Source organism: Chlorocebus sabaeus, chromosome 15 (genome assembly GCF_047675955.1).
Source record: "Chlorocebus sabaeus isolate Y175 chromosome 15, mChlSab1.0.hap1, whole genome shotgun sequence".
Classification (NCBI taxonomy): Eukaryota; Metazoa; Chordata; class Mammalia; order Primates; family Cercopithecidae; genus Chlorocebus; species Chlorocebus sabaeus.
In genome coordinates, this window is record NC_132918.1 from 15,141,094 (window position 1) to 15,157,670 (window position 16,577).

Genomic DNA, 16,577 nt, shown 5'->3' on the forward strand with positions numbered 1-16,577 from the left:
TCTGAGAAGAAATTCAAGCTGGCTGCAGAAATTTGCATGAGTAATGATTAACATTTGCCAAATGTTAATCACCAAGACAATGGGGAAAATGTCTCCAGGGCATGTCAGAGACCTTTGCAACAGACCCTCCCATCACAGGCCTGGAGGTTGGGGAGGAAAAAGTGGTTTTGTGGGCCAGGCCCCAGGTCCCCGTGCTGTGTGCAGCCTAGGGATTTGATGCCCTGTGTCCCTGCTGCTCTAACCATGGCTGAAAGGGGCCAACATAGATCTTGGGTTGTGGCTTCAGAGGGTGCAAACCTCAAGCCTTGACAGTTTCCACATGATGTCAGCCTGCCGGTGCACAGACGTCAAGAATTGCTGTCTGGGAACCTCTGCCTAGATTTCAAAGGATGCATGAAAATGCCTGGATGTCCAGGCAGAGTTTGATGCAGGAGCAGGGTTCTCATGGAGAACCTTTGTTACCGCAGTGCTGAAGGGAAACGTGGGGTCGGAACCCTCACACAGAGTCCCTACAGGGGCACCACCTAGTGGAGCTGGGAGAAGAGGACCACCGTCTTCCAGAACGCAGAAAGGTAGATCCACTGACAGCTTGCACTGTGCACTGGAAAAGCCTCAAACACTCAACACCAGTCCATGAAAGCAGCAGGGAAGGAGGCTTTATCCTGCAGAGCCACAGAGGCAGAGCTGCCCAAGACCATGGGAACCCACCTCTCGCATCAGTGTAACCTGGATGTGAGACATGGAGTCAAAGAAGATCATTTTGGAGCTTTAAAATCTGGCTGCCTTGGTGGATTCTGGACTTGCATGGGGCCTGTAGCCCCTCTGTTTTGGACAATTTATTCCATCAAGAATAGCTGTATTTACCTTATTCTTATACCCCATTGTATGTAGGAAGTAACTAACTTGTTTTTGATTTTACAGGCACAAAGGCGGAAGGGACTTGCCTTGTCTCAGATGAGACTCTGGACTGTGGACTTTTGAGTTAATGCTGAAATAAGATTTTGGGGGACTGTTGGAAAGGCATGACTAGTTTTGAAATGTGGGGACGTGAGATTTGTGAGGGGCCAGGGGCAGAATTATAAGGTTTGGCTGTGTCCCCACCCAAATCTCATCTTGAATTCCCATGTGTTGTGGGAGGGACGCAGTGGGAGGTAATTAATCTTGGGGGCAAATCTTTCCCATGCTATTCTCATGAGAGTGAATAATTCTCATGAGATCTGATGGTTTTAAAAATGGGAGTTTCTCTGCACAAGCTCTCTTCTCTTATCTGCCACCATGTGAGACATGCCTTTCACTTTCTGCCGTGATTGTGAGGCCTCCCTAGCCATGTGGAACTGTAAGTCCAATAAAGCTCTTTCTTTTGTAAATTGCACAGTCTCAGGAATGTCTTTATCAGCAGTGTGAAAATACACGCAGGCTGGAGTGCAGTGGCATGATCTCAGCTCACTGCAACCTCTGCCTCAGGTTCAAGCAATTCTTGTACCTCAGCCTCCCGAGTAGCTAGGACTACAAGTGCACGCCACTACACCCAAATTTTCTGTATTTTTAGTAGAGACAAGGTTTCACCATGTTGGCCAGACTGGTCTCAAACTCCTGACCTCAGGCGATCTACATGCCTTGGCCTCTCAAAGTGCTGGGCTTACAGGTATGAGCCACTATGCCTGGCCACTACATTTGTAATATTTTATATAAGAAGGATATTTCCATAAAAATATGCACACTATGAATGTTTATAATCTAAATGAAATGGAAAAGATTAACATATATGAAACAATAGCCATTTTTATTCAGTACTATTGCTGCTTTGAGTAAATCTAGTGGAGAAAATATTCTCAAAAGAGATGGTACATAACACAAAGTACAAGAAAAGCTCTTATGTATGAATTTAGATTGACAAGCTTTTTATAATAAAATACATTAATAGTAAATATTTTTGACTTTTCTGGCCACACGGTCCCTGTTGCAACTATTCAGTCTGCTGTCTAAATGTGAAGCTGCTACTGACAATATGTAAATGAATGTGCATGGCTGTATTCCAGTAAAAGTTTATTAACCAAAACAGGTGTTGAGCCAGATTTGGCCTGGGGACCATAATTTGCCAGCCCCTGGTCTAGTTCATCAGTTTCAAAGTGATACATCCCCTTTCCAATATGAAACAGCAAGAAAGGGACCAAGGCTAGGTAGAGTTTTTGTAGATAACCCCTGAAATCCCAGAACATAAGAAACATTCACATTTGAATACAATTCAAGCAAATGTGGTGAACGTTTTATTAATATATTGTTTTATACTGCCCATGTAAATTCCTGCCTCCATTAGACAGATTCTTTTGACTTTCCCAACTAGACAAAAATCTCTTCCTAAGCTCTCTGTCATTAAATTTCCTTGGCAATTGAGATGGCTTTGACAAAAGTCTAGACATCAAATTTTGGTAATTAAAAGCTTACTTACATTTAAAAAGAAAAATAAAAGACCTTCTTTTTTGTTTTTTTCTTATTGTTGGTGGTGTTGTTTTTGAGACGGAGTTTCACTCTTGTTGCCCAGGCTAGAGTACAATGGCGCAATCTTGGCTCATTGTAACCTCCGCCTCCCGGATTCAAATGACTCTCCTGCCTCAGCCTCCCGAGTAGCTGGGATTACAGTCACGTGCCACCACACCCAGCTAATTTTTGTATTTTTAGTAGAGACAGTTTCACCATGTTCGCCAGGCTGTTCTCTAACTCCTGATCTCGTGATCCACCTCCCTCAGCCTCCCAAAGTGCTGGAATTACAGGCACGAGCCACCACGCCCGGCCAAGACCTTCTTTTCTATTACTAACATGTCTGTTTTCTTAACTCTTTCCTAGAAATGCAAATATTTTGCTACATTAGAAATAGAACAGAATGAATTATTGAATAAGTGCATCTTCATCACAACTTAAACACTGTGACTTCTTTTCACTCCACCCTCTACTGTGTAGATATATCACAACACATACAAAATTGTGAACAGATAATGTTAGTAGCTGCAGTATGACCCTGTTATTTTAGTGATAAACTACTATTAAAAAATTTCAGGCTGGGCACAGTGGCTCACGCCTGTGATCCCAGCACTTTGGGAGGTGAGGCAGATGGATCACTTGAGGTCAGGAATTTGAGACCAGCCTGGTCAACATGGTAAAATCTCATCTCCACTAAAAACACAAAAATTAGCTGAGTGTGGTGGCACATGCCTTTAATCCCAGCTATTCAGGAGGCTGAGGCAGGAGAATCACTTGAACCTGCAGGGACAGAGGTTGCAGGTTGCAGTGAGCCAAGATCACACAATTGTACTCCAGCCTGGGTAACAGAATGAGCCCCCATCTCAAAAAAAAAAAAAAGAAGAAAAGAAAAAGAAAAAGAAAAACAATTTCAGTGTTACAAAATACAATTATTAAGCTAGCTGGCTATGTTTTAAATTAATGTACTAATACTTCTCTAATATTCTTTCCCACAGAAAAAAAATTATAAAAGTGATTCATCAATTATCATGATCCAGTTACCACAAATTATAATAATCAATATATATTATATGCCAGGAAATACGTCAAGTGCTATACATTTATTTAACCATTTACTAGTCAAAGCAATCCTTTATAAGGTAGGTACTATTATTACTATCATTATACAATGATGAGAAAACTGGGCCACAAAGAGGTTGTAAAGCATGCCAAAAGTCACACAGCTAGTAAGTAGCAGAGCTAGAATTCGAAAGCTGGTGGTCTAGGTTCCTAATGCTAATGAGGCCAAAGCCATGACTGTTTACACAGAAATGCTAGTCCACTGACATTGCCAGTATGCCCTACACTATGCCTGCAAAATATCACCATTGGCAAAAGGGATGATGAAACAAAAGTTGGAGGTGAACACAGAAATGTATAAGCCTCAACTGGTACGTGAGGGAGAAGCACTGGAAAATTTACACCTAAAGACCCAAAAGTCATTATTCAACAAATGCTATAAGTCAGTAAATCCTCCTTATAGACATGGCAAACACATTTATTTCAGGCTTTAGGATCAGATTATCCTATATTTAGATCCTAGTTCCACTACTTACTAGCTAGTTTTTTGACTAAGTAAAATCTGTGAAACTCAGACTACTCTTATATAAGATCAGAATAAAAATCCATACTCCCGTTATGATGAGGATTAAAAATGTTCATGGGGGACCAGGACATAGTGGATGCCCCCAAAAATGGTATCTCTTATTAGTCAAAGTTTTGTTTATTCACTTTTAAGTACAGAAATGAAAGTATTGATATAAAAAGTTGAAGAGATGCTAGAGATCTGGATAAAGTTAAAAATTCATCCAAACATCTGAAAGACTTGTCTGTGTTATTTCTGACTTCACATAATTTCCTGATTATCTAAAAACATCGTTAAAAATACAGCTATAATTAATCACTGCTATGGATGTTTGTGCCCTACAAATTTTACTGTGAAATGTGACTCTCAATGTTGGAGGTGGGACCTGGTGGAGGGTGACTGGATCATGGGGGTGAATCCCTCATAAATGGTTTTGCACCATCCCCTTGGTAATAAGTGAGTTCTCACTGGGTTCACACAAGATCTGGTTGTTAACAAGTCTGAGACATCCCTCTTCTCTTGCTCTTGCTATCGTTCTCACCATCTGACATTCTTCCATGATTGTAAGCTCCCTGAGGCCTCACCAGAAGTAGACTGCAGCATCATGCTTCCTGTTCAGCCTGCAGAATGGTAAGCCAATTAAACCTCTTTTCTTTATAAATTACCTAGCCTCAGGCATTCCTTTATAGCGATACAAGAATGGACTAGCACAGTCATGAAGACAAATTCTCTAGAAGACTCTCTCAATTTTTCATCTGAAACAACTACATCTACCCAATTACAGTCATGTGTTGCTTAATGACAAGGATATGTTCTGAGAAATGCACTGTTAGGTGATTTTGTCTTTGTGCAAACATGATAGACGGTATTTACATGTGGACTGTACAGATTACTGTACACACAGACTATAGGGTAGGGCCTATTGCTCCAGGCAACAAACCCATACAGTATGTTACTCTACTGAATACTCTAGGCAACTGTAACACAATGCTAAGTGTTTGTACATCTAAACATATCTAAACACAGAAAAGGAAATGCTTTGTGCTACAATGTTAGGATGGCTATAACTTCACGAGGCAATAGAAACTTTTCAGTTCTATTATAATCTTACAGGCTGCCCATGCTGGCTCACACCTGTAATCCCAGGACTTTGGGAAGCTAAGGCAGGAGGACTGCTTGAGGCTAAGACTTTGAGATCAGCCTGAGCAACATGGTGAGACCCAATCTCTACAAATGTTTTCTTTTTTTTTTAATTAGTTGGTCATGGTGGCACGTACCTGTGGTCCCAGCTGCCCAGTAGGAGGCTGAGGTGGGAAGATGGCTTAAGCCCAGGAGTTCAAGACTGTAGTGAGCTATAATGATGCCACTGCACAACAGAGCAGGATTCTGTCTCCAAAAACTAGTAATTTAATGGGACCACCTAAATATATGTGGTCCCTTGCTGAATGAAACATTGTTACATAAGGTGCATGACTGTATTAAGACATTATTTCAATTCACAGAGCTTCCTACCTTGTCTGCGGCTACAGTATATTGTGAACATCCCTTCAAGCCTGAGCAAGCCTCACAGGACTAGGACAGGCTGAACATCCACCCTCCACTCCACTCTCATCTGTTCACTTTCAGTTTAAAGCAACATCCTCATCTATTTTCCCCAATATGCTACATAAACATTATCATTTCATCATTTTCTATGTGAGCCTTGATACATCAAAAATAGGAAAGAATTGTATTGCTGGATGCCATCTGATATATTACTCATTAAATAAAGAGGTAGTGGCAATCATACTTTAACGTAGCTAAATTATACTTCAGTAAAATTTTTTAACACATGATATATTAATTATATGACATTATGCACAATCATAAAAAAATAGATAATATTTCAAGGAGGTGTTGTTAATTCAGAAGGCCAAAAAGAACAGATAGAAAGACAAAGATACACGCAAAAAAAGAATAAAGAGACCAAGTACATTCATAAATTTTTTTTAATTTTCTAATTTTCTCTAAGAGAGATAATGGGGCACACTTCATACTTGCTGAACCTCATTCACAACCTGAGTTTTAAAAAGAGGAAAAAAGCAAAATAATGTTATACAACCATATGATTATGATGACTAAAATAGTAAGACACATAATTATGCTGCAATATTTGACACAAATTGGCAATGACCTGGCAATTTAAGAGTAGTAAAGTCAGAAATAAGGAAGAAGACATATCCCCATGGATGAGATAAATAGGCAGTAGAAAGCCTCAAGTGGGTTAAAGTTAGTCAGATTAGTTCCAGCAGGCAGCAAATTTCAACTGTTTTCTATTCATCCAGGTAGCACCAAGCAATTATTCTTCATGTAAATCCATTGTTGCCACTATGTGTTAGGATCTGTTTTCAAATTTAAACCAACCTATTATATACCTTTAATACAGGAACGCTTAAACAAAATGCATTAGTGTAAGAGATGTAGATACCAACTTCAGAATATTCATTTGTTACCCATCATTGGTAACATTGCTTTGATGGAGGTGATTTTTCATGTAAAATAAGCCAAAATAACACTGAAATAACGGGAAAAGAGTTATGATATAAAAATTTGAATTTATTAAGTATAACCAGAATATACATATATAGATTGTTTTCTTTATAGAAGACTCTACATCATTTCTAATGGCACTGCTATTATTTAAGTATGTTAAATAAAACAAATGAGTTTCTTAAACATCAGTATCATCACCTAACAAGTTTAGGTGTCTATAAGTTAATGATGATTACCAAAACAGTTGTCTCAGTTCACTCAAGCTGCTATAATAAAATACTATAGACTAACAAGACATTTATTTCTCACAGTTCTGCAGGCTAAATGTCTAAGAGTAAGGTACCAGCAGATTTGCTCTCTGGTGAGGGCCAGTTTCCTGTTTTATAGGCAGTGCTTTCTTGCTGTGTCCTCACATGGTGGAAGGGGCAAGAGATCTCTCTCGAGTCTCTCTTTCTTATAGTTTTAAGGCATGGTCTTGGACTGTTGCCCGGGCTGGACTGCAATGGTGTGATCATGGCTCACTGTAATCTCACTCCCAGCTCAGCCTCCCATGGAACTGGGATTACAGGTGCACACCACTATGGCCAGGTAATTTTTTGTTCTTTTTTTTGGAGAGAGGAAGTCTATGTTGTCCAGGCTGGTCTCAAACTACTGGCCTGAAGCAATCCTCCCACCTCAACTTCCCAAAGTGCTGAGATTACAGGAGTGAGCCAACAAGCTCAGCTCTTGAAGTCTATTTTATAGGACACTAGTCTCATTCACAAATACTCTTCCTTCATGACCTAATCATCTCCCAAAGGCTCCATCTCCTAATACCATCATCTTGGGGGTTAGGTTTACAACGTATGAAACTAAGAGAGACATAAAACACTCAGTTCATTGCAAGTCAATTCAATTTTTGGCTATGTTAATACTAGAACAAAGCAGAAGAAATATAAGACAAATATCCCACTATAGTCTATGAGATGTGTATTAACAGAATGCCACCGTACACAGCTTTATTTTTTTCTTTTGAGACAGTCTCACTCTATTGCCCAGGCTGGAGTGTAGTGGTGCAATCATGGCTCAATGTAGCTTGGAACTCCTGGGTTCAAGTGATCCTCCTGCTTCAGCCTCCCAAATAGCTGGGATGACAGGTGCATGCCACCACGCCTGGCAATTTTTTTAATAAAATTTTAGATTCAGTGGATACATGTGCATGTTTGTTACATGCATACGTTGTGTAATGGTGAGGCTTGGACTTCTAGTGTACCCATCACCCAAATAATAAGCAATGTATCCAACAGATAATTTTTCAACCCTCATTCCCCTCTCCTTCTACATCCTTTTGAAGTCCCATTGTCTATTCACTAAATCTTTATGTCTATGTGTACTCATCAATTAGTTCCCACTTATAAGCAAGAACATGTGGTATTTGATTTTCTGTTTCTGAGTTATTTCACTGAGGATAATTACCTATAGGCCTCCAGCTCTATCCGTGTTGCTGCAAACAAAAGACATGTTTGTTGCTGTTGTTGTTTGGAGACAGGGTCTAGCTCTGTCACCCAGGCTGAAGTGCAGTGGCACGATCTTGGCTCATTGCAACCTCTGTCTTCCCAGTCTCAAGCCCAAGTGATTCTTGTGCATCACCCTTCTGAGTAGCTGGTACTATAGGCATGCATCACCATGCCCGGGTAATTTTTGTACTTTTCGTATAGATGGAATTTCACCATGTTGGCCAGGCTGGTCTCGAACTCCTGACCTCAAGTGATCCACCTGCCTCGGCCCCCAACATCTCATTCTTTTTTTATGACCAAATTGTATTCAATTTTATTTATCCATGCAACTGTTGATGGACACTTAGGTTGACTCCGTGACTTTGCTAGTGTGAATATTGTTGCAATAAATATTCAAGAGCATGTGTCTTTTTTTTTTTGGTATAATGATTTCTTCTGAGTAGATGACAAGTGGTGGGATTGCTAAATTAAATAATTCCATTTTTAGTTCTTTGAGACGTCTCCATACTGTTTTGCATGGAGGTTGTACTAATTTACATTCCCACCAACAGCGTTTGTGTTCCCTTTTCTCTGCATACTTGCCAACACCTGCTGTTTTTTTTGATTCTTTAATAATAGCCATTCTAAATGGTGTGAGATGATATCTTATTGTGGTTTTAGTTTGTATTTCTCTGATGATTACTAATGTTGAGCATTTTTTCATGTTTCTTGGCTGCTTGTATGTCCTCTTTTGAACATGTCTGTTCATGTCCTTTGTCCACTTTGTGATGGGGTTGTGTTTTTCTTGTTGAGTTCCTTGTAGATTTTGCATGTTAGTCCTTTGTTGGCAGCATAATTTGATAATAATTTCTCATATTCTGTAAGCTGTCTTTTACCTCTGTTGGTTATTTCTTTCGCTGTGCAGAAGCATTTTAGTTTGATTAAATCCTATTTGTCTATTTTTGTTTTTGTCACATATGCTTTTGATGACTTAGGCATAAATTCTTTGCCTAGGTCAATGTCCAGAAGACTTTTTCCTGGGTTTTCTTCAATAATTTTTATAGTATCAGCTTTTACATCTAAGTCTTTAATCCAACTTAATTTTTGTATAAAGTGAGAGATAGGGTTTCAGTTTCATTTTTCTGAATGTGGCTAGCCAATTCTCCTAGGAATATTTATTGAATACAGTGTCTTTTTTTCATTGTTTATTTTTCCCAACTTTATCAAAGATCAGTTGGTTGTAGGCATATGGCTTTATTTCTGGGTTCTCTATTCTGTTACATTGATCTGATCCTATTTTTGTACCAGTACTATGCTCTTTTAGTTACTATAGCCTTGTAGTATAGTTTGAAGTCAGGTAATGTCAGGGCTCCAGCTTTGTTCCTTTTGCTTAGGATTGCTTTGGCTATTCGAGCTCTTTCTTGATTCCATACGAATTTTAGGATTGATTTTTCTAGTTTTGTGAAAAATGACATTGGTAATTTGACAGGAATTGCATTGAATCTGTAGATTAGGCAGTATGGTCACTTTAACAATATTGATTCTTCCAATCCATGAGCATGGGATGTTTTTTCATTTGTTTATATCATCTACAATTTCTTTAATCAGTGTTTTGTAGTTCTCCTTGTACAGATCTTTCACCTCCTTGGTTAAATGTATTCCTAGGTATTTTACTTTCTTTGTGTGTGGCTATTGTAAGGGGCATTGTGTTCTTGATTTGGTTCTCAGCTTAAATGTTAAACGCTTTCAACTTTTTCCCATTCAGTATGATGTTGGCTGTGGATTCGTCATAGTGGCTCTCCTTATTTTGAAGTATATTCCTTTTGATGCATAGTTTGTTAAGGGTTTTTTATCATGAAAGGATGCTGGAGTTTACTGAATGCTTTTTCTGATCCACTGAGATGATCATATGATTTCTGCTTTTAATTTTGGTTAGTACAAGGCATTTTGAAAGAGATATTGAAAACAGAAGGGTAAGAGAAGGGTAATCAATGAAAAACAGGGAGCATTTAAAAAAAAAAAAAAAAACTCTGGCTAGGTATAGTGGCTCACATCTGTAATCCCAGCACTTTGAGAGGCCAAGTCAGGCGGATCACCTGAGGTTGGGAGTTCGAGACCAGCCTGACCAACATGGAGAAACCCTATCTCTACTAAAAATACAAAATTAGCTAGGTATAATGGTGCATGCATGTAATAATTCCAGCTATTCAGGATGCTGAGGCAACAGAATCACTTGAACCTGGGAGGCGGAGATTGCAGTGAGCCGAGATCACGCCATTGCACTCCAGCCTGGGCAAAAAGAGTGAAACCCTGTCTCAAAAAAAAGAGCACCATCATTCATTCACTTATTTCAAAAACTTTGCTGAGGGCTAATAGTAATCATAATACTGAAGCTTTTAAATTATCTTGTGTTTCAAAGACCTCTGAGAAAATTATCTCCTTTGACAATGTTATCTCCATGTTTAAGAATATAAAATCTGTATACTGAGCACACTTACCAAATATTGGTTTGAACCATTATTATTGCTTCTAATAAAACTCTCATTAATATATTTTATATGTTGAATGTGTTTGTCTTGCAGGTGATAGGTGATGGAGACAGAGAAAGAGAGATAAATAAATACAGAGGGATACCTTGTTAACTCAGAGATATTATAATAAATTTTTATAATGTCATCAGAGATTTTTCTACTCTGAATAATTCCAATCATTGAGCTTTTGCCTTAAAAAAAAAAAAAATGCAGAATACAAAGAGACTTATCATGTGAGTGCAACTACTTCTGCTTTCTCAAAAGGTTACCAGGCTTACGGTCTTTGAAAGGGCAACTGAGATAACCATGTGCTCCATACAATGAGAATATATGTAAACTTTTTAATAGTTTACCTATCTTCTCTTTCACACATCAAGTTGAATGGGGAGGGAAACAGGCTTATAAACAAGAGAAAACCTAACTAACTATTGAAGGAATTCAATCTGGCTAAAACATGGAATATAAAAAGGAATGGCAAGAGATGAAGTTAGATAGGCCAGATAATAAGGGTCTTACAGGTCATGTTAAGGTGATTAAATTTTATTCTGAGGTTAATGAAGAATCTTTAAAAGATGTGAAGCAAGGCTGTGATTTACTTCATAGTAAGATCATTCCTCTATCTGAAATGTGATAATGGACTTGGAAACACTACAAGCAAAGAGATCAGTTAGGAAGCAATGGCATTAATCAGCTAAAAGATGAGTTTAAAAAGTTGGGAATCAAAAAGTATTTAAAATTATTTTATATAAAAACCTATCCCTAAGCCTCCCATTACTGGACAGAAAGTATTAAACAGAAAGTATTAAAGACAAATCATTAAATGATAGATCCTAAAGCAATTTGCTTATATGTAGCTGATGGCCAATGGTGGTACAGACAGCATTTTTTAAAAATTTGCCAAACTTTAAAAATCAGGAAATTACATACACACAGGCACATACATCCCGATTTGTAGCTTCCCTAGATAACAGGAAGATCTTGGGCCATCATTCTCAAACAGTAAAAACTGACTACAGCTGGTTAGTGATTACTCCTCTTAAACAGAGCATATATTCTCCAGTTTCCTCGAGTCTGTGCAACTTTTTACTTTCTTACCAGCATGGATACCATCTGTTAATTACCACTGATCACCTCTACACTTCAGTCATCTATTTCACCAATATTGCCTCTACAGGCATTTGAGATTAGGACTTGTATATAAAATGATATGTAAATACTTTACTTAATTTAAAAAAATGACATTCTGTCATTTAAAATTACATTTTAAAATGACATTCTGTTTTCAGGAGGAAATCAGTGAGTGGCAGAAACAATATACTAGAGATTTCTGAAAGAAACATGTACAGGGATGTGAGAAGGTTAACAGAATAATTCCTTGTATCATCAATGTAGGAGTAATCACAAGCTTTAATTTAACTTAGTACCACATATCACTTGGGTGTCACTTTAGTTTTTTTTTTTTTTTTTTTTTTTTTTTAATTTATTTATTATTATTAAACTTCAAGTTGTAGGGTACATGTGCACAACGTGCAGGTTTGCTACATATGTATACTTGTGCCATGTTGGTGTGCTGCACCCATCAACTCGTCATTTACATCAGGTATAACTCCCAATGCAATCCCTCCCCCCTCCCCCCTCCCCATGATAGGCCCCGGTGTGTGATGTTCCCCTTCCCGAGTCCAAGTGATCTCATTGTTCAGTTCCCACCTATGAGTGAGAACCTGCGGTGTTTGGTTTTCTGTTCTTGTGATAGTTTGCTAAGAATGATGGTTTCCAGCTGCATCCATGTCCCTACAAAGGACACAAACTCATCCTTTTTTATGGCTGCATAGTATTCCATGGTGTATATGTGCCACATTTTCTTAATCCAGTCTGTCACTGATGGACATTTGGGTTGATTCCAAGTCTTTGCTATTGTGAATAGTGCTGCAATAAACATACGTGTGCATGTGTCCTTATAGCAGCATAATTTATAATCCTTTGGGTATATACCCAGTAATGGGATGGCTGGGTCATATGGTACATCTAGTTCTAGATCCTTGAGGAATCGCCATACTGTTTTCCATAATGGTTGAACAAGTTTACAATCCCACCAACAGTGTAAAAGTGTTCCTATTTCTCCACATCCTCTCCAGCACCTGTTGTTTCCTGACTTTTTAATGATCGCCATTCTAACTGGTGTGAGATGGTATCTCATTGTGGTTTTGATTTGCATTTCTCTGATGGCCAGTGATGATGAGCATTTTTTCATGTGTCTGTTGGCTGTATGAATGTCTTCTTTTGAGAAATGTCTGTTCATATCCTTTGCCCACTTTTGGATGGGGTTGCTTGTTTTTTTCTTGTAAATTTGTTTGAGTTCTTTGTAGGTTCTGGATATTAGCCCTTTGTCAGATGAGTAGATTGCAAAAATTTTCTCCCATTCTGTAGGTTGCCTGCTCACTCTGATGGTAGTTTCTTTTGCTGTGCAGAAGCTCTTTAGTTTGATGAGATCCCATTTGTCAATTTTGGCTTTTGCTGCCGTTGCTTTTGGTGTTTTAGACATGAAGTCTTTGCCCATGCCTATGTCCTGAATGGTACTACCTAGGTTTTCCTCTGGGATTTTTATGGTATTAGGTCTAACATTTAAGTCTCTAATCCATCTTGAATTAATTTTCGTATAAGGAGTAAGGAAAGGATCCAGTTTCAGCTTTCTACTTATGGCTAGCCAGTTTTCCCAGCACCATTTATTAAATAGGGAATCCTTTCCCCATTTCTTGTTTCTCTCAGGTTTGCCAAAGATCAGATGGCTGTAGATGTGTGGTATTATTTCTGAGGACTCTGTTCTGTTCCATTGGTCTATATCTCTGTTTTGGTACCAGTACCATGCTGTTTTGGTTACTGTAGCCTTGTAGTATAGTTTGAAGTCAGGTAGCGTGATGCCTGCAGTTTTGTTCTTTTGACTTAGGATTGTCTTGGAGATGCGGGCTCTTTTTTGGTTCCATATGAACTTTAAAGCAGTTTTTTCCAATTCTGTGAAGAAGCTCATTGGTAGCTTGATGGGGATGGCATTGAATCTATAAATTACCTTGGGCAGTATGGCCATTTTCACGATATTGATTCTTCCTATCCGTGAGCATGGTATGTTCTTCCATTTGTTTGTGTCCTCTTTGATTTCACTGAGCAGTGGTTTGTAGTTCTCCTTGAAGAGGTCCTTTACATCCCTTGGAAGTTGGATTCCTAGGTATTTTATTCTCTTTGAAGCAATTGTGAATGGAAGTTCATTCCTGATTTGGCTCTCTGTTTGACTGTCACTGGTGTATAAGAATGCTTGTGATTTTTGCACATTAATTTTGTATCCTGAGACTTTGCTGAAGTTGCTGATCAGCTTAAGGAGATTTTGGGCTGAGACAATGGGGTTTTCTAAATATACAATCATGTCGTCTGCAAACAGGGACAATTTGACTTCTTCTTTTCCTAACTGAATCCCCTTGATTTCTTTCTCTTGCCTGATTGCCCTAGCCAGAACTTCCAACACTATGTTGAATAGGAGTGGTGAGAGAGGGCATCCCTGTCTTGTGCCAGTTTTCAAAGGGAATTTTTCCAGTTTTTGCCCATTCAATATGATATTGGCTGTGGGTTTGTCATAAATAGCTCTTATTATTTTGAGGTACGTTCCATCAATACCGAATTTATTGAGCGTTTTTAGCATGAAGGGCTGTTGAATTTTGTCAAAAGCCTTTTCTGCATCTATTGAGATAATGATGTGGTTCTTGTCTTTGGTTCTGTTTATATGCTGGATTATGTTTATTGATTTGCGAATGTTGAACCAGCCTTGCATCCCAGGGATGAAGCCCACTTGATCATGGTGGATAAGCTTTTTGATGTGCTGCTGAATCCGGTTTGCCAGTATTTTATTGAGGATTTTTGCATCGATGTTCATCAGGGATATTGGTCTAAAATTCTCTTTTTTTGTTGTGTCTCTGCCAGGCTTTGGTATCAGGATGATGTTGGCCTCATAAAATGAGTTAGGGAGGATTCCCTCTTTTTCTATTGATTGGAATAGTTTCAGAAGGAATGGTACCAGCTCCTCCTTGTACCTCTGGTAGAATTCGGCTGTGAATCCATCTGGTCCTGGACTTTTTTTGGTTGGTAGGCTATTAATTATTGCCTCAATTTCAGAGCCTGCTATTGATCTATTCAGGAATTCAGCTTCTTCTTCGTTTAGTCTTGGGAGAGTGTAAGTGTCCAGGAAATTATCCATTTCTTCTAGATTTTCTAGTTTATTCTTGTAGAGGTGTTTATAGTATTCCCTGATGGTAGTTTGTATTTCTGTGGGGTCGGTGGTGATAACCCCTTTATCATTTTTTATTGCGTCTATTTGATTCTTCTCTCTTTTCTTCTTTATTAGTCTTGCTAGCGGTCTATCAATTTTGTTGATCTTTTCAAAAAACCAAATCCTGGATTCATTGATTTTTTGGAGGGTTTTTTGTGTCTCTATCTCCTTCAGTTCTGCTCTGATCTTAGTTATTTCTTGCATTCTGCTAGCTTTTGAATGTGTTTGCTCTTGCTTCTCTAGTTCTTTTAATTGTGATGTTAGAGTGTCAATTTTAGATCTTTCCTGCTTTCTCTTGTGTGCATTTAGTGCCATAAATTTCCCTCTACACACTGCTTTAAATGTGTCCCAGAGATTCTGGTATGTTGTATCTTTGTTCTCATTGGTTTCAAAGAACATCTTTATTTCTGCCTTCATTTCGTTATGTACCCAGTAGTCATTCAGGAGCAGGTTGTTCAGTTTCCATGTAGTTGAGCGGTTTTGATTGAGTTTCTTAGTCCTGAGTTCTAATTTGATTGCACTGTGGTCTGAGAGACAGTTTGTTATAATTTCTGTTCTTGTACATTTGCTGAGGAGTGCTTTACTTCCAATTACGTGGTCAATTTTGGAGTAAGTACGATGTGGTGCTGAGAAGAATGTATATTCTGTTGATTTGGGGTGGAGAGTTCTATAGATGTCTATTAGGTCTGCTTGCTGCAGAGATGAGTTCAATTCCTGGATATCCTTGTTAACTTTCTGTCTCGTTGATCTGTCTAATGTTGACAGTGGAGTGTTGAAGTCTCCCATTATTATTGTATGGGAGTCTAAGTCTCTTTGTAAGTCTCTAAGGACTTGCTTTATGAATCTGGGTGCTCCTGTATTGGGTGCATATATATTTAGGATAGTTAGCTCTTCCTGTTGAATTGATCCCTTAACCATTATGTAATGGCCTTCTTTGTCTCTTTTGATCTTTGATGGTTTAAAGTCTGTTTTATCAGAGACTAGTATTGCAACCCCCGCTTATTTTTGTTCTCCATTTGCTTGGTAAATCTTCCTCCATCCCTTTATTTTGAGCCTATGTATGTCTCTGCGTGTGAGATGGGTCTCCTGAATACAGCAGACTGATGGGTCTTGACTCTTTATCCAGTTTGCCAGTCTGTGTCTTTTAATTGGAGCATTTAGTCCATTTACATTTAAGGTTAAGATTGTTATGTGTGAACTTGATCCTGCCATTATGATATTAACTGGTTATTTTGCTCGTTAGTTGATGCAGTTTCTTCCTAGCCTTGATGGTCTTTACATTTTGGCATGTTTTTGCAATGGCTGGTACCGGTTGTTCCTTTCCATGTTTAGTGCTTCCTTCAGGGTCTCTTGTAAGGCAGGCCTAGTGGTGACAAAATCTCTAAGCATTTGCTTATCTGTAAAGGATTTTATTTCTCCTTCACTTATGAAACTTAATTTGGCTGGATATAAAATTCTGGGTTTAAAATTCTTTTCTTTAAGAATGTTGAATATTGGCCCCCACTCTCTTCTGGCTTGAAGAGTTTCTGCCAAGAGATCTGCTGTTAGTCTGATGGGCTTCCCTTTGTGGGTAACCCGACCTTTCTCTCTGGCTGCCCTTAAGATTTTTTCCTTCATTTCAACTT

The 16,577-nt window shown here is 38.5% G+C and overlaps 1 protein-coding gene across 1 annotated transcript in view; it reads right to left on the reverse strand.

Moving 5' to 3' along the window:
- The window catches only part of LOC140713568 (uncharacterized), a 364,738-nt gene that overhangs the window by 235,605 nt on the left and 112,556 nt on the right, over positions 1 to 16,577 (reverse strand). The window lies entirely within an intron of this gene.